We start from the raw sequence: 22810 nt of genomic DNA, 5'->3' as shown, positions 1-22810 counted from the left end.
GGAGTGCAAAATCAGGCATTTACATATTATAGTCTGTTGCTTCTAGCGAGTTAATATGTAATCTGTTTATTTGTTAATGCGCTCTGAGTGTTTTTGGTCGTTCGTGTCTTTGCTGTAGAATAACAGTGTTCGTGAGTGAATATGTCATCGACTTCCGTGAAGTGATTGATTATCGCATGTGTATGTCAACTGTTCATAACGAAGAACGCAGCGTGTTTGTCACCTGTCCACCTCAACAGCATGGCGCTGGTATCTTGTAAAAATATGGCAGCAGCTACAAAATCGGGCTTGTAGTTCGCTCGCCATCCGCTATAAATAAGGCGCTGGTTTTATAGTAGCGCTGAAATTTGAATAGTCGACAATCTATTTAACAGTCAACGTAATATGTTGATAAACTATGTGATCAAAAGTATCCGGACATCCCCAAAAACATACGTTTTTCCTATTAGGTGCATTGTGCTGCCACCTATTGCCAGGTACTCCGTATCAGCGACATCAGTAGTCATGAGACATCGTGAGAGAGCAGAATGGGGCGCTCCGCGGAACTCACGGACTTCGTACTTGGTCAGGTGATTGGGTGTCACTTGTGTCTTACGCCTGTACGCAAGATTTTCGAGCTGCTAAACGTCCCTAGGTCCACGGTTTACGATTTGATAGTGAAGTAAAAACTTGAGGGGCACGTACAGCACAAAAGCGTACAGGCCGACCTCGTCTGTTGACCGACAGAGACCTCCAACAGTTGGAGAGGGTCGTAATGTGTAATAGGCAGACATCTATCCAGACCATCACACAAGAATTCCAAACTGCATCAGGATGCAATGCAAGTACTATGACAGCTAGGCAGGAGGTGAGAAAACTTGGATTTCATGGTCGAGCGGCTGCTATAAGCACACATCACGCCGGTAAATACCAACCGACGCCTCGCATAAGCACTGGACGATTGAACAGTGGAAAAACGTTGTGTGGAGTTTGTGTGGAGTGACGAATCACGGTACTCAATGTGGCGATTCGATGGCAGGGTGTGGGTGTGGCGAATGACCTGTGAACGTCATCTGCCAGCGTGTGTAGTGCCAATAGTGAAATTCGCAGGCGGTGGTGTTATGGTGTGGTCGCGTTTTTCATGGAGGGGGCTCCCACCCCTTGTTGTTTTGCGTGGCACTATCACAGCACAGGCCTATATTGATATTTTAAAAATGGTCCAAATAGCTCTGAGCACTATGGGACTTAACTTCTGAGGTCATCAGTCCCCGAGAACTAAGAACTACTTAAACCTAACTAACCTAAGTACATCGCACACATCCATGCCCGAGGCAGGATTCTAACTTGCGACCGTAGCGGTCGCGCGGTTCTAGACATTGATTTTTTAAGCACGTTCTTGCTTCCCACTGCTGAAGAGCAATTCGGGAATGGCAACTGCATCTTTCAATAAGATAGAGCACCTGCTCATAATGCACGGCCTGTGGCGAAGTGGTTACACGACAATAACATCCTTGTAATGGATTGGCCTGCACAGAGGCCTGACCTGAATCCTATAGAACACCTTTGGGATGTTTTGGAACGCCGGCTGCGTGCCAGGCCTCACCGACCGACATCGATATCTCTCCTCAGTGCAGCACTCCGTGAAGAATGGGCTGCCATTCCCAAAAAAGCCTTCCAGCACCTGATTGAACGTATACCTGCGAGAGTGGAAGCTGCTGTCATGAAGGCTAAGTGTGGGGCAACACAATATTGAATTCCAACATTACCGATTGAGGGCGCCACGAACTTGTAAGTCATTTTCATTCAGGTGTCCGGACACTTCTGATCAGACAGTGTACACGCCACATGTACATCGCGTTCGTTCGTGTGAGTTACGTGACACAACAGTTTCTGGAAGTGTTTCCTTCTTTACAACCACACCGATCGAGACATCACCACATGCAGTTTCCGTACTGTCGGAGTTTGCAGTATGTGGATAACTACAGGCCTTTTTTTTATTTTTTATTATTATTATTATTATTGTTCAGTTTAATTAGGAGCATCGTGCCACTGATGAGTATGGGAGGCATGATTCAGCTCTACAGATACGCAACTTGGTTAACGAGTCCGCATTGTAGTTTGTATCTTGTCCGTGTAAAGGATAGGGTCGGCAATGTCCAGGTCTGATGATACCCGGAAGGATAAACAAGTTGTCTGCAGTTGCACCTCGGGAGTCTCAGCAGAAGGCCAAACAATGTTCAGCTCTGACTGTACTCGACAGGGAAAACAAGTCTGGTACCGATAATATATATAAAGAAGGTTCACAATGTCACTTCACGTACTGTTCATTCATCATCGGTTTCCCACGAACGTTCACAGTAAAATGATTGCCCCAGATAAAATATCAGTTGTAACATAAAATCTTAAATTTTGCCAAAAAAAATTATTAAAATTTCTCGATTCAACTGTGACTATAAAATTCTGTACATGACTTGTCGATACTTTCAAACTATGTTAAAGTGCTAAAAGTGAATGAAGTAATAGATATTCTTTAAAGAAACCGTAAGTAAATGGCTTTTATGGTTATAATAATAGGTTATTCGAAAATAGATAATATTCTTGACAAAGTGGATAAGAAAGTCGAGGATCGACTTTGAGTTTTCAACCCACGGCTGTGTGGATGAGCTTGGCGCTAAGTGGGACAGTTAGGATAGAACGGAACGAAAAACAATCAGTTGCAGACAGGATAGCCTCGTGTGCGGATGCAGCTGTGTCGTGTCTGGCGACGTCAAGATACTTTGAGTGCCAGAACTGTGTATAATCGAGTGAAAGTTGGTGTGGCAGCGTTATTTGCATCATAAGGTCGTGTTGCGGTTTTTGGAAAGCAAGAATATGCAACATTAATTTAAGATGGAATATGAAGGCAACGTAATATCAAGAAAAATGGCTACTTCAAGCAGCGTGGCAGTAATAAATTAATTCCACTTCTCTGGAGACATGAAGAAGTATTATCATTCTGCAGGCTACAACTAGAGCGCCGTCAGACCTGCGATAAATAAGGCGCAAGTACTGTTTTATTACAGATAAGTTGTTACACTGTGCTGAATGTTACAGTCACAAACGTCATATCCGACTGCTGGAAAGATACAGTTATTTTCAAGTATTCGTTAAAGTCGTTATCATAATTTCCTTTTCACCATGTTTAGATAATTTTGCGTATATCTAAATGACCAAAAGACCGTATAAAATGTTGTCAGAATTATGACAATGAAAGAGTTTGTAAGTGTAGTTAGCTGGAAAATACAGCTTTAACTTCACCTGAATATGTATAAAGAAACTGGTCGCAATGCTAATTCACTTAATGATTCAGATTTTGAGACTACTATCTCTTTATTTTCACATATTCAATTTTCATTAACATGTAACTCTAACCTTTAGAGATGGTAGCTATTGATGTACATCAGAACCTCAAAGCGTGCATTCATCTTCATTCCAAGTATAACACTGAAAATTAATAGTAGTAACGTAAATTTATTTCAGTAACAGTTAAATAACTTCTGAATGAATAAGTTTAAATTGCTCCTACAGAGATGGTAACCACAAATCTTCTCAGAATTAATATATGTGGCTCTGAGCACTATGGGACTCAACTGCTGTGGTTATCAGTCTCCTAGAACTTAGAACTACTTAAACCTAATTAACCTAAGGACAACACACACATCCATGCCCGAGGCAGGATTCGAACCTGCGACCGTAGCAGTCGCACGGTTCCGGACTGCGCGCCTAGAACCGCGAGACCACCGCGGCCGGCAATTAATATATGTTTCCGAGGGACTGTCGTATATACATTTACATGATTACTTTGCAATTAACGACTAAGTTCCGAGGAGAGGGTTCATCGAACCACCGTTGATCTACTTCTCTGCAGTTCCATTCTCGAACAGTGCACAGGAAAACCGACACTTAAATCTTTCTATGCGAACTCTGATTTCTCTTAATTAGGTGGGCACCAAAATAATATTTTCACATTCTCAGGAGAATTTCGGTGATTGAAATTTCGTGAGAAGGTCCTACCGCAACGAAAAGCGATTTTGTTTTAATGACTGCTATCTTCTTTCTGTACCATATCCGTGGCGCTCTCTCCGTTATTCAGCGGTAGAACAAAACGAGCTGCGTTTCTGTGAACTTTTTCGATGTCCTTCGTCAATCTTTTCTGATGCGGATCCCACACCGCATAGCAGTACTCCAGAAGAGGGCGGAAAAGCCTTGTGTAAGCAGTCAGCCGGCCTCTGTGACCGAGCGGTTCTAGGCGCTTCAGTCTGGAGCCGCGCTGCTGCTACGGACGCAGGTTCGAATCCTGCATCGCGCATGGATGTGTGTGATGTCCTTAGGTTAGTTAGGTTTAAGTAGTTCTAAGTCTAGGGGACTGATGACCTCAGATGTTAACTCCCATAGTCCTTAGAGCCGTTTGAGCCATTTTTTAAGCAGTCTCTGTAGTAGACGTGTCACATTTTTCTGAGTATTTTGCCAATATATCATAATGGAAAAACTGGTAGAAGCCGACCTCTGGGAAGATCAGTTTGGATTCCGTAGAAATATTGGAACACGTGAGGCAATACTGACCTTACGACTTATCTTAGAAGAAAGATTAAGGAAAGGCAAACCTACGTTTCTAGCATTTGTAGACTTAGAGAAAGCTTTTGAAAATGTTGACTGGAATTCTCTCTTTCAAATTCTAAAGATGGCAGTGGTAAAATACAGGGAGCGAAAGGCTATTTACAATTTGTACAGAAACCAGATGGCAGTTATAAGAGTCGAGGGGCGTGAAAGGGAAGCAGTGGTTGGGAAGGGAGTGAGACAGGGCTGTAGCCTCTACCCAATGTTGCTCAATCTGTATATTGAGCAAGCAGTAAAGGAAACAAACGAAAAATTCGGAGTAGGTATTAAAATCCATGGAGAAGAAATAAAAACTTTGTAATTCTGTCAGAGACAGCCAAGGTCTTGGAAGAGCAGTTGAACGGAATGGACAGTGTCTTGAAAGGAGGATATAAGATGAACATCAACAAAAGCAAAACGAGGATAATGGAATGTAGCCGAATTAAGTCGGGTGATGCTGAGGGAATTAGATTAGGAAATGAGACACTTAAAGTAGTAAAGGAGTTTTGCTATTTGGGGGGAGCAAAATAACTGATGATGGTCGAAGTAGAGAGGATATAAAATGTAGACTGGCAATGGCAAGGAAAGTGTTTCTGAAGAAGAGAAATTTGTTAATATCGAGTATAGATTTAAGTGTCAGGAAGTCGTTTTGTGAAAGTATTTGTATGGAGTGTAGCCATGTATGGAAGTGAACATGGACGATAAACAGTTTGGACAAGAGGAGAATAGAAGCTTTCGAAATGTGGTGCTACAGAAGAATGCTGAAGATTAGATGGGTAGATCACATAACTAATGATGAAAAATTGAATAGAATTGGGGAGAAGAGGAGTTTGTGGCACAACTTGACAAAAAGAAGGGACCGGTTGGTAGGACATGTTCTGAGGCATCAAGGTATCACAAATTTAGCATTGGAGGGTAGCGTGGAGGGTAAAAATCGTAGAGGGAGACCAAGAGATGAATACACTAAGCAGATTCAGAAGGATGTAGGTTGCAGTAAGTACTGGGAGATGAAGAAGCTTGCACAGGACAGGGTAGCATGGAGAGCTGCATCAAACCAGTCTCAGGACTGAAGACCACAACAACAACAACATGACAGTCTTCGGTTTGCTAAAACCACAACATTATTTATGTGACCTTTCCACTTTAAGTTACTTGTAATCGTAATCCCTAAGCATTTATGTGAGTTAACAGCTTTTAGACTTGTGTGGTTTATCGTGTAACTGATATTTAGCGGATTCTCTTTAGCGCCCATGTGGATGACTTCACACTTTTCAAGAGTTATAGTCAATTGCCACTTCTTGCACCATACAAATATCTTGTCTAAATCATTTTTCAATTCGATTTGCTCGTCTGATGACTTTACATGACGGTAAATTAAGCATCATCTGCAAACAGTCTAAGAGGGGTCTGTAGATTGTCTTCTAAATCGTTTATGTAGATCAGGAACAACAATGGGCTTATAATACTTTCTTGCGGAAAGCTAAATATTACTTCTGTTTTACTGTTTTACGAACTGTGACCTTGCCGACAGGAAATTACGAATGCAGTCACACAACTGAGACGATTTAATTAGAAGTCGGTTCTGAGGAACAGTGTCACAAGCCTTCTGGAAATCTGAAAACATAGAATCATTTTGACGTCCCCTGTCAATAGCACTCAATACATCGTGTTTCACAAGAACGATATTATGTAAATCCGCTTTGGCTATTTGCCAATAAATCGTTTTCTTCGAGATGTTTCATAATGTTCGAGCACAGTGTTTGTTCCAAAATCCTATCGCAAATCGACGTTAATTGTTCTGACGTGTGAAACTTTCCAGACTTTGGGTATGGATCTTTCTACAAGCTAGCGGTTGCATATGATTGCTAAGTGTGGAGAAACCTGGCTGGTATACAATCTAGACCGGAAGATTTGCGTTTCTTAAGTGTTTTAAGATGCTTCGCTACATCGGAGATATCTACTTCTAGTTCCTCTCCCTGGCAGTTGTTCTTCATTCTAATTGTGGAGTATTTACTTCGTCTCCCTTTGTGAGAGAATTTCGGACAACCGTGTTCAGTAACTCTGATTTAGTGGCTGTGTCGTCAATAACATCAACACTGTTATCATGAAGTGGCGATGATGATTGCGCATTGCCACTGGTGTACTCTACATACGATCAGAATATCTTTGGGTTTTCTACCAGATTTCAAGTCAGAGTTTCGTTGTGGAAACCTTTATGAGCATTTCGCATTGAAGTTTGCTCTAAATTTCGAGCTTCTGTAAAACTTCGCCAATCGTGAGGTTTTTGCTTTCTTTTAAATTTGGCATCGTTTTTTCGTTGATTCTGCAGTAGTGTTCTGACCCATTTTATTTACCATGGGAGATCAGTATAATCTCTTATTAATTTATTTGATATATATCTCTCAACCACCGTCGATAGTATTTCTTTGAATGTAAACCACATCTAATATACGCTTAAGTTGTCAGATTGGAAGGAATGGAGACTGTCTGTTAGGAAGGTGTCAAGCAAATTTTTATTCCCTTTTTTTACATAGATGTATTTTGCATTTATTTTTGGTGAGTATGGATGTTACGGTATTGATTCTAGCTACAACAACCCTGTTGTCACTAATCCCTGTGTCTGTCATATAAGCCGGCCGCTGTGGCCGAGCGGTTCTAGGAGCTTCAGTCTGGAACTGCACGACCGCTGCGGTCGCAGGTTCGAATCCTGCCTCGGGCATGGATGTGTGTGAGGCCCTTAGGTTAGTTAGGTTTAAGTAGTTCTAAGTTCTAGGAGACTGATGACCTCAGATGTTAAGTCCCATAGTACCCAGAGCCATTTGAACCATTTTGTTATATAATACCTTTCACATAAAACGCTTAGTATGTTATGTTGACTCTGTGACTGCATTATACACATTCTACATTGAATATCACATATGTACATATTTACACATAGTGAAAAGCACGTATGTAACTAAATATCCTGTACATGTTAAAGATAAGCTATAACAAACATTTACATCAGTGTAAATATGTACAACTGACTGTTGTACGAACTATCTGGTTGATATAATTGTCACAAGTCATACATCTGTTGAATAATTGCACTGTAAATATGTACAGCTGACTGTTGTAGGAACTATCTGGTTGATATAGTTGTCACAGGTCATACACCTGTTGAAAATTGACTAATTTACAGTGTTTATTACAAGTTTTGGCAGGCTTAAAACGTAACAAACAAAAGTGCCCCTTCTTCCCCGAGTAACTTGAATATTTAGGACATGTCATAAATGCACGGGGTATTTAACCTGCTCATTCGCACTTGTCTGTGATTAAAGAATTGCCGGCGCCCCGTAACATGAAGGAGTCACAGGCAGAAGTTAAATAAGATATTACGATAAGTTTGTGGTAACGCTGCGCAAATTGCTGTCCCGCTGAAACAGCTGCGCTGGGAAGCTGCTCCCTTTATGTGATTCCAAAAATGTTAGGACTTATTTCAGTAGTTAAAGGACGCATTGTTAAGTCGTCATTGTCAAGTACATTTTGATCCAGATAAGCCTGCGGTGTGAGCTGTGGATACACCTTTTTAAGGGACTAGGGCGGTGCTCACCCACAGAAGTGATTCGTGCGATATGTCCATTGATTTTGCCTCGAAAACTCTCAACAAAGCACAGTGAAAATATAAACAAGTCGAAAAAGATGCCCCCGCCGTTGTCTGTGGCCAAAAATATTTGTACCATCGAAAGTTCTATTTGATTACAGATCATCGGAGCCGACCGATGTGGACGAGCGGTTCTAGGCGCTTCAGTTTGGAAGTGTGTGATGTCCTTAGGTCAGTTAGGTTTAAGTGGTTCTAAGTCTAGAGGACTGATGACCTCAGAAAAGTCCTATAGTGCTTAGAGCCATTTGAACCATTTGATTACAGATCATCGGCCATTAATGGCTTTGTTCAATGCTTCGAAGCCTGTCCCACCAAGGCCAGTGCAGAAATTGAAACGGTGGGCTCTATTATTGCCTAATTGTCAATACGCCAATACAGGCCCACTATGCAACATTCGAATGATGACTTGTGGACTCGGTTACTGGTCGAAACTGACAGACCATTCGATTCATCTGAGGAATCATGTCATCAAATTGACGCACAAGATTTTGAAATTCTTCATAATTTTCGTTTTGACTTCTGACGTATTGCCAGAGCAACGGCTTGTGTTCCAACCCTCCGGAAAGGTTTCCAATTGGTGCTCAATGAGTGGCCACATAATCTGAAAGAAAATGTCCCCCCCCCCCCCCCTCCCAGTTAAGTGTCGCAACGTTTCGCACGGTATTGTGCTATCCACTTGGTCAAGTGTTCTGTTGCTAAATACAGAAAATGACGATGCCTGGGTTATAATTCTTCACTTCCTTCAGTCGGAAGTTTGTCTTTGTTTTCGTCTGGGATGTTGCTTGGCCAACGTTATTGTACGTGGCAGAACATGAACACCCAAATGCAGCAAATGACCTCGCGTTGCACTACTTGTACGCAGCGTCATTCTGCTACGTCGTAAAGCTTTTTTCAGTGGCCATGTCCATTCGGACCATGCCAACACTTGCACATTGATTTCGTGGGTCCATTCTGCAACACGTGATGATCGTTGGTGGTAGAAGCGTACAGTAAATTTCCATTTGTATTCCCAGCGACATTCACCACTACTGCTTTTACTGTATTTTCCCGGGATGAAATAGGGATGTGTTCCAGCGGCATGGTCGCGGGATGAGCTAAGATAGATGCGGCTGTCACTTGAAATATCGTCATTAATATAATTTTAACGAAAATACGTAAAATGCCTTACAGCATGCTAGAAAGATACCTATGACAGCTTTGGAACCGCAGCACTGGAAAGAGCTTACTGAACATGAATCCATGTTTGAAGCTTCAACAATTAAAAAGTAATTAACATTATTACATAGAGAAGAAATAAAAACTTTGAGGTTCGCTGATGATATTGTAATTGTGTCACAGCTGGAAGAGCAGCTGAACGGAATGGAGAGTGTCTTGAAAGGAGGATATAAGATGAACATCAACAAAAGCAAAACAAGGATAATGGAATGTAGTCGCATTAAATCGGGTGGTGCTGCGGGAATTAGATTAGGAAATGAGACGCTTAAAGTAGTAAATGAGTTTTGCTATTTGGGGAGCAAAATAACTGATGATGGTCGAAGTAGAGAGGATATAAAATGTAGACTGGCAATGGCAAGGAAAGCGTTTCTGAAGAAGAGCAATTTGTTAACATCGAGTATAGATTTAAGCGTCAGGAAGTCGTTTCTGAAAGTATTTGTATGGAGTGTAACCATGTACGGAAGTGAAACGTGGACGATAAATAGTTTAGACAAGAGAAGAATAGAAGCTTTCGAAGTGTGGTGCTACAGAAGAATACTGAAGATTAGATGGGTAGATCACATAACTAATGAGGAGGTATTGAATAGAATTGGGGAGAAGAGGAGTTTGTGGCACAACTTGACTGGAAGAAGGGAGTTGTTAGTAGGGCATATTCTGAGGCATCAAGGGATCACCAATTTAGTACTGGAGGGCAGCGTGGAGGGTAAAAATCGTAGAGAGAGACCAAGAGATGGATGTAGGTTGCAGTAGGTACTGGGAGGTGAAGAAGCTTGCACAGGATAGAGTAGCATGGAGAGCTGCATCAAACCAGTCTCTGGACTGAAGACAACAACACCATTATTACCATAATTTTTTATAATAAACTGTAACAACTGAACCCATCACAAAAGTCACACTTATGGTACACCAGATGAAAGGCGATAATGCCAGCAACGTAACTGTCCAGCCGTAACAAGTCACGCAGCCGCGGCTGTCGAAATCAGCGCCACTGGGATGGCAGTGACGGCTGAGCGAGCCCCTCGGCGGGCGCCGTGGTATAGGCGCCGCCTCGAGAGCGAGTGGAGAGAAGAGGAAGCGGACGAGAAGCCTCATGTTGAAGAGCGAGCGGCCAACGTGCAGTGGGCGCGCACCAATAGAGGAACAGCCGTTGGATCTGACTGCAAGCCATGACTGTTATGGTGGGACAGCTGCAATAAGAAGGAGCGAGCTGGCCGAATACATACTACACGGAGAGTCTGGACGCAGTTTGCTTCAGAGCTAGCTGGCTGGTCTTTACCGCAAGCAGAACCTGGAGAAAGTTGTAAGATGGGACTGTTCTCCACTGGTTGGGTGTCTGCTGTCGTTCTGTATTGGAGTCCGTGCAGGATTCGGTGGTCGATGCGCAGTGATCAAATTTCGTCCATTCCACAGGGCGAGTTCATTTGCTTGTTCAGAAGGGCGACGTTGTCTGCCCGCTTTCGGACGGTCGGCAACGCGCTGGGATGACTGAATCGAGGCGCACGCCCTGCAATCTTTCCCAAATGATTCCACACAAACTATTCATTAAAAAAGTTTCATTTTCGCATTTCTTACAGCTTTGCATCTCGGCTTCATGATGAAGTGTCCACCATTTCGTTAATGGACAAAGCCATTGTGATATTTACATGGAAATAGGGCACTGCGGGAAATTCGAAAAAAGTTTACAATGAAAAATGGGGGTCGCTATGATTTTGTGTATGGCACATATTACGTAATACACTACTGACCATTAAAATTACTACACCACGAAGATGACCTGCCACAGACGCGAACTTCAACCGACAGGGAGAAGATGCTGTGATATGTAAATGATTAGCCTTTCAGAGCATTCACACAAGGCTGGCGCCGGTGGCGATACCTACAACGTGCTGACATGAGGAAAGTTTCCAACCGATTTCTCATACACAAACAGCAGTTGACCAGCGTTGCCTGGTGAAACGTTGTTGTGATGACTCGTGTAAGGAGGAGAAATGCGTACCATTACATTTCCGGCTTTGATAAAGGTCGGATTGTAGCCTATCGCGATTGCGGTTTACCGTATCGCGACATTGCTGCTCAAGTTGGTCGAGATCCAATGACTGTTAGCAGAGTATGGAATCGGTGGGTTCAGGAGGGTAATACGGAACGCCGTGCTGGATCCCAACGGCATCTTATCCGCATGGCTGTAACGGACCGTGCAGCCACGTCTCGATCCCTGACTCAACAGATGGGGACGTTTGCAAGACAACAACCATATGCACGAACAGTTCGACGACGTTTGCAGCAGTATGGACTATCATCTCGGAGACCATGGCTGCGGTTACCCTTGACGCTGCATCACAGACAGCAGCGCCTGCGATGGTGTACTCAACGACGAACCTGGGTCCACGAATAGCAAAACGTCATTTTTTTCGGATGAATCCAGATTCTGTTTACAGCACCGTGATGGTCGCATCCGTGTTTGGCGACATCGCGGTGAACGCACATTGGAAGCGTGTATTCGTCATCGCCATACTGGCGTATCACCTGGCATGATGGTATGGGTTGCCATTGGTCACACGTCTCGGTCACCTCTTGTTTGAATTGACGGCACTCCGAACAGTGGACGTTACGTTTCGGATATGTTACGACCCGTGGATCTACCCTTCATTCGATCCCTGCGAAACCCTACATTTCAGCAGGATAATGCACGACCGCATGTTGCAGGTCCTATACGGGCCTTCCTGGATACAGAAAATGTTCGACTGCTGCCCTGGCCAGCACATTCTCCAGATCTCTCACCAATTGAAAACGTCTGGTCAATGGTGGCTAAGCAACTGGCTCGTCACAATACGCCAGTCACTACTCTTGATGAACTGTGGTATCGTGTTGAAGCTGTATGGGCAGCTGCACCTGTACACGCCATCCAAGCTGTTTGACGCAATGCCCAGGCGTATCAAGGCCATTATTACGGTCAGAGGTGGTTGTTCTGGGTACTGATTTCTCAGGATCTGTGCACCCAAATTGCGTGAAAATGTAATCGCATGTCAGATCTAGTAAATATATATTTGTCCAATGAATACCCGTTTATCATCTGCATTTCATCCTGGTGTAGCAATTTTAATGGCCAGTAGTGTATGTTCCAGCATGCGAAATTGAGCCAACATACTCAAGTTGCATTTAGACTTGGGTGGAGGTCTCTATCTTTTACCAGTTTCGAGAAGACTGATCTGATGGAGCACACTTATTTGCGATCGTGCGCGCCAGTGATGAAGTCAGATCAAAATATTCACAACATTCCTCATATTTCATGAACGCCTTGAGATATCAAAATTAGATTATGACAAACGATAGCACACAAAGACGAGACTACTTTGCCACGGTTTTACATGAAAAACTTAATTATCTACTGTTTTATCTCACTAACTACAGACTTCTTCGATGAAACAATCTAATTTTTAAGGGCCATAGATAGCTGGTGAAACGAGAAATGCTGTGGGTTTTCGAATAACATGAGTGAAGACTTTACAGGTTTATTTTCGTACCGAGTATGTGCTTTTCATAAGTTGTTGACCTTACCTGTCCTCACTTTCTCACTAATAAACTACTCTTTCAAACTTCTCTCGCAATTGCGTCTGTACAACACTTTAATGAGATGATACTGCGTGAACTCCGCTGTGTTTTGGCAAAAGAAGGAAATTATAAAATGACAAAAAGGGAAATGTGTAGGTTTTACTCAAAATTCGCTGCTCAAAATACTTACCTGAAAGTGACATATGGTTAACAAGCCGGACGAAACTAACTCGCTGCCTTTTCGGCAGAATTCTTTTTAGATATTAAGCAAAGCAGAGGTGACAGATGTTTTCGAATGGTCACCATGCAAGTGTGGGTGTGGAGGGGACCTGCTTTATACTTACAAAAAGAAAGTGAGTATAGACTTCAGTCTTTAGAACGGCACGACTCCTCCAGCCCTCGGCTTTTCCCGTACAGTGGCTGCCCGCAAACCCCACCACAACTGCTCTCCCCACACTTGCTTTGCCGATTGAGCATCTACCAGCCACGTTATTCTGCGCACACTATAACCCTTAAACGTTACCTTATTCCAAAGCAAAAAAGAGTCCACAATACTGTTCGTACAGAACAGTACTGACCTATTACAAAAGCAACTCGACGTGGCGACCACCTACGTTGTCACAGACATTGTACCTACAAGCACAAAGCATGTTCTGGTACATACTCTCCATCCCACCTGATGTCTCTCCAATTCTAGTACTTGTGCCAGCGGATCTCCCTCTGTCTCTATAGGAGTGTCGTAAATTCAACTTTGCCATCGACTCCACAGGAAGTAGTCCATAGGAGTTAAATACAGCAATCACCTAGTCACGCAGTTGGACCACCTTGACCCCTCAAACTTTCACCATATTGTCTGTTGAGATGCCTCCAAACAGCACATAAGAAGAGAGGTGGTGCACCGTCATGCTGAAACCTCTTTTCCTGCTGGGCATTCAGTGGCACAGCTTCCAAGGGCAGGTCCAATACGTTTTTTTTAGGAATATTAAGTTTGCACGACCAGTTAGCTAGAGTGGACATTCAGTGGCATAGCTTCGAAGAACGGGTCCAATACGTGTCGTAGGAAGATCAAGTATGCATGACCAGTTAGCTTGAGTGGAAGCAGACGTGGACGTGTTACACATCTGAATTGAAACTGTAGTAGAACGGAGACGGTACGTTTCCGGACATGAGTCCCTTTTCAAAATGTTATATACTCACTGCGCTCTCCAAGTCCTAGAAATTTGTAACGGGAAGCTCCGAGCACCCTGCATTAACAGCATTCGCTGTTTGATTTCTGACGCCGGCCGGTGTGGCAGGTTCGAATCCTGCCTCGGGCATGGATGTGTGTGATGTCCTTAGGTTAGTTAGGTTTAATTAGTTCTAAGTTCTAGGCGACTGATGACCTCAGAAGTTGAGTCGCATAGTGATCAGAGCCATTTGAACCATTTTGATTTCTGACCGCGTGTTAAACTGTCCAGATGCAACGTCCAAGTTTGTCAGTTGTCGCTTCGTTTGGCCCCCTTTCAGTTTGATATCGTTCAAGCTTTCACTCTTGTTTTCTGTAACTAACCTGCTTCTTATTTAACTGCCAAGCTTCACCTGAATTTTGTGGAAAGTTTTCTTGTGCAGTTTAGTTACGCTTGGGCTGTATTGGTACCCTTTTGTAAATTCCATGCGCTTCGGTTGCGACTGTTGTATTGTCTTGGGGAAATTATTTTATAAAACTTGAAATTAATTATTCAGTTATTTGTTACTGTGGATTTAATATTAACTGATGTTAATGGAGAAACACCATTAGTACTTCATAAGTCATCCACTGTAAACGTTATGAACTATTTCTCCCTTATATGATAGTTTTGGTAGGTTGTTTTATTAATCTGCTACAGAATGACTTGTTATTTAATGGTGAACTACTTATCTTTCTGGCAAGTGTAGTTGCTTAAAATTGACGGTATGTATGGGCAAATAAAAGTTTAAAGCTTATTTAAATTAAATAAAAATTATTTAACAAGGGGTAAAAGCCACTCACAGTTCGATCCAGGCCTACTGCTCCCTCTAGCAGCACATACTTTTCTTATTGGACAAATACACAAAAAATTTGTAAACAATTTATTTTTTTACGTAAATAGTGCCATAACTATGAAATAATCCACAGAGACACAAATGATCTTATCAGCATGAGTTTCCTTTTTTAATATTCAAATAACTTTCGATGTATATTTAAATATAATTATGATATACAGAATAGGTAAACTCAGTGTTTTGGCCCAAATGCGGTATATGGCGATACATATTTTTGAGATTTGTATAAAATTGTTGAAATAATGCGCATATGATTTTATTAAGAGGTTGCAAACTGACTGAAGGCATTTTCTGTATGACAAGTATTTACATGAAATTTTTGTCAGATTTATGAATGGTGGCCAGAATGAAAGTATCTGTTCTGAATCAAGGAGTTATCATGTGAACTATCCTTTACTTATGCGTGCTGGGCAGAGCTCGTGGTCTTTCGTCGGTTGTATTGGCCCGAATTTTTTGCTGCGTTATAATCGTCTTGGTTTCGTCTGGAGTCGGTAAAGTTATGGGTGGCGTGTATGTCGTGAGTGTTACTTTCGTGTAGCGGTGCTTAAAATAATACTGAGTGCGTGTGATAACATGTAAATCTCGGGACTCTGCTTTATCTTTAGAGTCAGTCCTTATAAATTTACAAAGACTTGTGGTTTAACTAATTGATGTGTGATATATGTGACTGATTTAGTTGGAAGAGTCTTGATGGCTACAAAATTTAGATTCCCTGGGAATGATAAACCTCATGTTATCGAACGTTGATCTATAATTAAGATTTTCGAGACTTTATTGCACTGATATACTTTATTATTTAGCGCATGGTGTAAATGCTGTGTCAGTACAAAGTAAGTTCAAATTTCGTTCTGCGGAAAGATACTGACCAGTCATTCAGTGAGTTATTTCTATGTGGCCACCATTTACATACACTGTGTGTTTCTTAATAATAATGGGGATTTATATCATAGTTAAATTAATCTGTTTTGAGCATTGTTATTATCCTTCAGGATTTCAAAAAATAGACCCCACTTCAGTTTTTATTAAATTATTTGGTAATGTTCCAAGATGCTATTCCAGGCGGGTGTAAAATCCATGTGCGCAACGGAAAATATTGAACGGTAAAATCATGATTTGACCCTGTCTGAATACCCCCTGAACCCGATCTTAGGATCTCTTAATGCTCTTCAACATATAAATTACAGCCTCAACATAAATGAATGATTAGTGCAACTAATACTACTAAATGATGAACGTTGTGTCTCATTATACATTTAACGTAGATCAAAAAACAACCCTTTATACTACGATTGTCTATATTTCCTGACTAAAAATTGCTGGTCAATTGCCCAACTCTGCCCCTTTTTATGGCCACGCGATCGAACATAAATAACGCGAAATGACTGACATCATCTACGTACCAAACACTAGAAGACACTACTTTCAGAGATGATCTTCCTTGGTGTGGAACCTCAGTGAAAATAAACTAGCGTAATCACAGCTCTTTAGCATTATAGTCCCAAAAAGCCGAAGCACTCAGCAATATCACCATATGTACTGCGTCCGGTTCGTCGGAGTGATGGTTCTCGTACACGTCTGCGACGATGGAAGGACTCCAGCCACAAAATAAGACTCTTTCAGACACTAGGACGGCAGAAGGCGGTCCTCTGACTAGTATACTCTAATACTGTATTCTCCTCTCTGTGTTCTACAGACCAGAAACATGAACTCCCAGTCACAAGGACGTTCAAATAATGTCTCAACGTAAGTACAGGCAGAAGAAGTGCTCTCAGTCACTGTACGCTGTGTACTCAACGACGACTTCCAACCCGGAGGCGAAGTCCAGAATCGTATAGGTTCGCAATAGCACAGTCCCTAACCGTTCTCACTATAAACTCTCCTGAGAGCAAAGACAGCAAGTCCGCCTGTACCAACAAAGCTGATACTGAGCGACCGTCACACACGGGCACTCATAATGTAAGACCTCTTCCTCTCCACTGCTAGCTTCCCAGCAAGACTCGGCTCCCCTCCCTCGTAACTGCAGAGGGCGAATCATATTCTCCAAACCCCGGAATGTTCTCCCTCTCTACAGATTCTTCCGAACGCCGACCAACCATATTTTAATCTTTTGTCGTCCAGCAGTTTGCGAGGGAATACCTATACTCGTGCAATGGTACGCTTCTGAGTAAAAATCCTTGGAAATAACCCAGCCTGCGTGATTTCCGAGTTCACGCTTCCTCGTTCCTCTCAGCTGCGTCCAAGATTTGCAGAGTTCCCGGTTATCCTTTCAGTCCCGCTACAACACTGGCCAGCCGGGACTTCAGCGATCAGGTGCCCCAACGTCCGTCTTGCTACTTCCTGTGTTTAAACAGGACCTACAGACCTGTGTGGGCCTTCCGCCCATGGTTTGAGTTCCACCTGCCGGTTCATCTCCACTGGCGTTCCAACGTCTACTAGTATAGGCAATCATTCATTACGCTGGTTTGATAATGCAGACACTCCGTCACCTTTCGTGCAAAAGCGTTAACAATTATTTACAGGGGTTACGTGACAATGTAAGTCTCTTTAAATATTTATATATACGGTGTACAACATATCAAATGATACCTACTTATGGTTGTAGATCACCGCAAAGTATGTAGATGAGTGCTTGTGAGGTGCGAAATTATAGCCACCTTACAATGTCTCACTGCTAGTACAAGCTTTTGGTATAAACATTACTACGCTGAGCTGTTGAGGGTATGACAGCCAGCCACGCTCAAAGTTAACGGCCGTGCATTACCTAGTCTCTGGCGGAACCTGGTACTGCAGCCTACACGACGCGAGGAGCAGGAACAAGAACCTCGCGAGTAACATCGTAATTGGGTTGGCTCGTCCTAGGTTGGACTGCATATCCATTCCATTGTAAAGCATTTCGGGATTGATTGTCCCAGTATCCACACTATAGTAGTGAGCAGTTAGCGTGGGGCTCGCGAGTTTGTCTATAGCACGGCAGTGTCAAATGCAACATCGGTAGTAGCGCAATTAGAGCAGACGTTAAACGTGGCAGCAGCAGGGGCAGACGACAGATACTCGGTATGTCGCCGATGCAGCAGTCCACGTGGGTAAAATCACCGAGCAGCAGAGGCGGCGTCTTCACATGGCGACACACGTGGGCGGCACGCTTTCCACGTGGCAGACCTCAGTCCACGACGCGGGTAGTATCGCACCGGGTTCAGACCAAACGCAGAGCGACTGAGGCGGCGTACGTCGACAGGGACCGCAAGTTAAGTAAGTCAGCGGCAACCCTGTAAATTTTTGTTTTGATCGTCAGCCTTGGCTAATGAAATTAACAATTCGCCAAGTTATTGTTATTCACAGGATGCAGGATATATCTGCACCAGTTTCAGGTTTAGAATATGTTACAAACTTAAATCTATTTTTCCTAGTATATTTACGCCATGGAACACCAGCCGAACGTTCAGGATTAAGATCAAAAGCACCAATTTTATTAGTACAAGCAATACGAACTTTCTCCAGAGCGCCTTGATCTTCAAATATCTTCTTGTAAGCTCTTTCATCCAACGTTAGGCGCTCAATCCTAACATTAATTCTATACACATATGTTACTACCTTATTAATAATTACAGAAGCATATTTATTAGAAAAAAAAATTATATTCATCTGTAATATCATAATGCTGAAGCCTTGCAAAGATGGCGTCAGATTTGATTGGTGCTTTTGATCTTAATCCTGAACGTTCGGCTGGTGTTCCATGGCGTAAATATACTAGGAAAAATAGATTTAATTTTGTAACATATTCTAAACCTGAAACTAGTGCAGATATATCTAAAGTTAAATCCTGGACAGATCTAGAAACGCAATGTAAAGCTAAGAATCGTTTGTTTCAAGGGAGTAATCCATTTTTCATTGGACTGCAAATAGCTGGTGACGAACCTGAGAAGAGTGATAATGTTCAGAGTGAAGTAAAATACCTAACGTATGTTGTAAGAAATAGAGTGTATACGACATTTTGTAAGAGGAAAGGCACTGTTACATTCTGAATAAAAATTGTTTACAGCTAATGTCTGCGTTGGAGTTTTTTTATGCCAACTGGGACCATATTCGAAATTATCCGGACGACCTACGCCTGGCTTTCCTTGTTCCCAACAATCAAGAGAGGATTGATGGATTAGCTATAACATTTTATGGCAACAGAATAAATTATTCTGCAGCTGTTATTGTTTTAGAAGAACTGCGGTATTATAAGCCTAATTTGGACGATTTAATTCGTCAATTTAGGGACGCATACAGAGAATATGTATTCATGCCTATTGATGTAAGGTGTGCTAATAGGTATGTTGATTTTAGACAAGGTCGTTATAGGCCTTTGTGGTACAATTATTAGAACCTCAATAAAAGAACCTAACAAGTCATACATCAGACGCACAGCCGAAGGCCATCGTAGAAAATGGCTTTACGGGTAGTGAGGTCTCCTGATCAGGGTAGATGTAAATATAGGCTTGTCCACAAGTTGTCTAAGGACAAACCTCATTGGCAATGTAAATGTTCTTATGAATTTTGTTTACATCTCAGGTGGCAATTGTTGCGACGTTTGTATTACTTATTGGATATTGCAGGATGGCGTACAACTTGCGTCCCGCTGTGGGGTTCAGAAGAGGAGACTATGAAAGCCTTACCAATAATAATCAACAGAATCATTAGTAAGCCAGAGAGAAGAGAATAAGTAGTTTGTGTGCCAGGAAGTAATCTCAATGCACTTTTTGAAACAGTGAGTAAGAAATTAGAAAAGACGGATTCAGAAATGGACAATATAAAATCTGAGGTAGTTGCAGATACAGATTCAAAAATGGAGTTTAAAATGAGGAGCATAACATCTGAAATAACTGCACATGTAGATTCAACAATGGAGAGTAAAATGTGATAGTAAAAACTAAAATAGTTGGAAACATAGATTTAAAAGTAAGGGGAACGGATCAGAGATTTGTAATAAGTGCAGTGACTGGAAATTTGATCATTGAGACTACAGATAAAGCAGAAAATGCTGTTGTAATGGTCGAGAGAGTGAACCTAAGAGTTGATGAGGGTGGAAAGAGATTGATAGTCAAGGCTGAAACTGTGTACGGTCATCTTTTGAAACGAATTGAGGCACTAGAAGAGAAGTGTATCAATTTTTAATTACAAACAAATGCACAGTTTCAATCAGTGAATGTAGGCATGGCTGAATGATATAAAAGTGTTGGTAAAAATCTGGAACGGGAAGTTAGCAAGAAAGTAAAGCAGATAAATGAATTGAAGGAATAAATAAGTAATGTAACTGTTTGGCAAAGGAATTTAATTATGGGGCATCCCATGGGGCAAGGATTGTGTGCAAAACAACTCAGTGACGAGCTGGCTGCATTTAAACGTAATTTTGTTGCTGGCATGATTGACATGGCTAAAACTGAATTTTTAAAAGGGCAGTTAGAAGGGGGACTCAGACATGAGGTAATCAGCATGCCTAGCAGTTTGTTGACTTCAGGACATTTAAAATTAAATCCTTAAATAAATAATGCAGGCTAGCTAAACAAGTAAGTTTGCAAAGTGAATTTTTGAATGGATCAGGATACGAGAGTGGTAAGGAGAGAATGGGGGAACTTTGTGTGAGAGAATTAAATAAATTAATACATTTGGGTAGACCATTATTGAATCTTACAGAAATGTCCACCAAAGAGGAGACTTCCAGAATGACTACAGTGAGAACTCACCCACAACCCTACTGATTCTGTAGAGGAATTACTGAATTCCATAGAAAACATGGATAAGGCTCTGTATCAAATATGAAAATTTGCTGAGCAGAGAGATTGTAATGGAAATCATGATACCGGTAAGTACAATAACAATTTCAATGGCAATTATGGGAATGGAGGGGAGACATGGTAGAAACGGACATAATAATCACAGTAGGACTTGGAGAGACAGACAGCGGGGAGAGAATAGGAATTATAATGAAAGAAGGGAGAATTCTGAGCAGATGAGAGAGGAAGAAAGGCAAGTGCCAAGACATGAGAGTGCACAGGGTACAAGTTTTCATGGCAGACAGTTGAAAAAAAAGGGGAGCCTCACTCAAGGTCCACACGGGGGCTAATGGATATGCAAAGCACAGGACCAGACAAGGTTACAATATGCGAGAGAATTATAGTGAGAAACAAAGAAGAGACGTGCCTGGCTGCAATATGAATGCAGTTATAGGTAATGAAAATATGTGGGAAGGGTTTAATAAATGTAATAATTGGAAAAGAGGGAACAAAATTGATAATAGGTGCAGAATGAATAAATGTAATGATACGTCTGGTTATTATGTTGGAGAATTGTTTGCCAGAAATAAATTGGTCGAACTGGAAGATAGTGAAGAAAATAATGTGGTTTTAGCTTCAATGGAGATTGCTGTGATTTTTGTAACAGAGGCAGTGGCTCTGCCAGAAGCAGAAACATGTGTTGGTGTGGAAAAGAGGGGCAAAGCAAATAATAAAGAAATTATTTGTAATTAGGTTATGTATGTGGCTATAGAGATTTATGTGAGGATTTAAGAAATTTGTTATTGCTGTATGTGTGTACACACATGGAAGTTCATCTAGAATGTTATGATTATTGACAGAGGAAAAGGAAGAATTTGTTTTGAGAGATTTATGTGTGTGGATATAAACATGAATGCATGCATAGATATTTAAAAAAAGCAACAGTAGCATGGGAAATAACTCATGGAGGTGAAGTTTGGTGCACTGGGGTGAGACAAGTGGTAGGATATTAAGTACATTGTTTGACTGTTCTCTTATATGTTAGTATTTAAATGTAAAGTTCAGATTTAGAATTATGGAAATCAGTAGATCTGAGATTACGTTAATATATTTTGGTGGGTATTTGAGTAGATGAGGAAGAAGGAATTAATTTGTTTACTTTATTGTCAATTGTTATCATGCATAACTTGTGGAATTCAAATAAGCCTTGTCAAAATTTAAAATGATATGGTTATTGTCAATTAATATCACAGTAATATTCAACCTTTTTAAGCCATATTTACTCATTTGTCCTGCTGCCTTGATAAATCTCACATAAGATCGAAAATGGTGGGCACATGATTACCCAGATGAGGGTTTCTACAGCCTGATCACTTGTGAGTCATGGGTCACGCGTTTAAGCAATCATTTATTGGGATTTTACGTTTGAACGTTTTGATAGGGTATGGCTTGGCTGGCGATGGATGATGCAGCAATCCTACTTGTACACGAACGTAGAAGGTGTACAGTTGCGTTGAGGCAGCTTGATTGCTACAGGTACAAAGATTAACACGTGCATTTATTTCATGAAAAATCATTTGATTTGCTAGCACAGTTAGAGAGATTATCAAATTATTTGATATCATGCTTAGGTTAGATACATCATTTATGTTTAAGTTAGTATGTGTATATGTTTGTTAGTGATGAAACTCATACTGACTGATTGTCCACTTACAAAATTATTGGATGAATTTTATACAAGACTGAACAAATACCTCAATAATGCTACAAATAAACTCCTGCAACATGCCATTTCTACAAGGAACTGGGGCTGCACGTGTCTCCTCGAGACAGACAGCCTGTTTTGCAGTCTGAAGACTGTTTTGATGGAGCTCTCCACGCTACTCTATCCTGTACAAGCCACTTTACCTCCGAATAACTACTACAAGCTGCTTACTGCCCCACACTTCCCTTTTGTACTAAACTAGTCATC

Source organism: Schistocerca piceifrons, chromosome 1 (genome assembly GCF_021461385.2).
Source record: "Schistocerca piceifrons isolate TAMUIC-IGC-003096 chromosome 1, iqSchPice1.1, whole genome shotgun sequence".
Classification (NCBI taxonomy): domain Eukaryota; kingdom Metazoa; phylum Arthropoda; class Insecta; order Orthoptera; family Acrididae; genus Schistocerca; species Schistocerca piceifrons.
The sequence above is the reverse complement of the archived record's forward strand: the minus strand, read 5'-3'. Positions refer to the sequence as shown.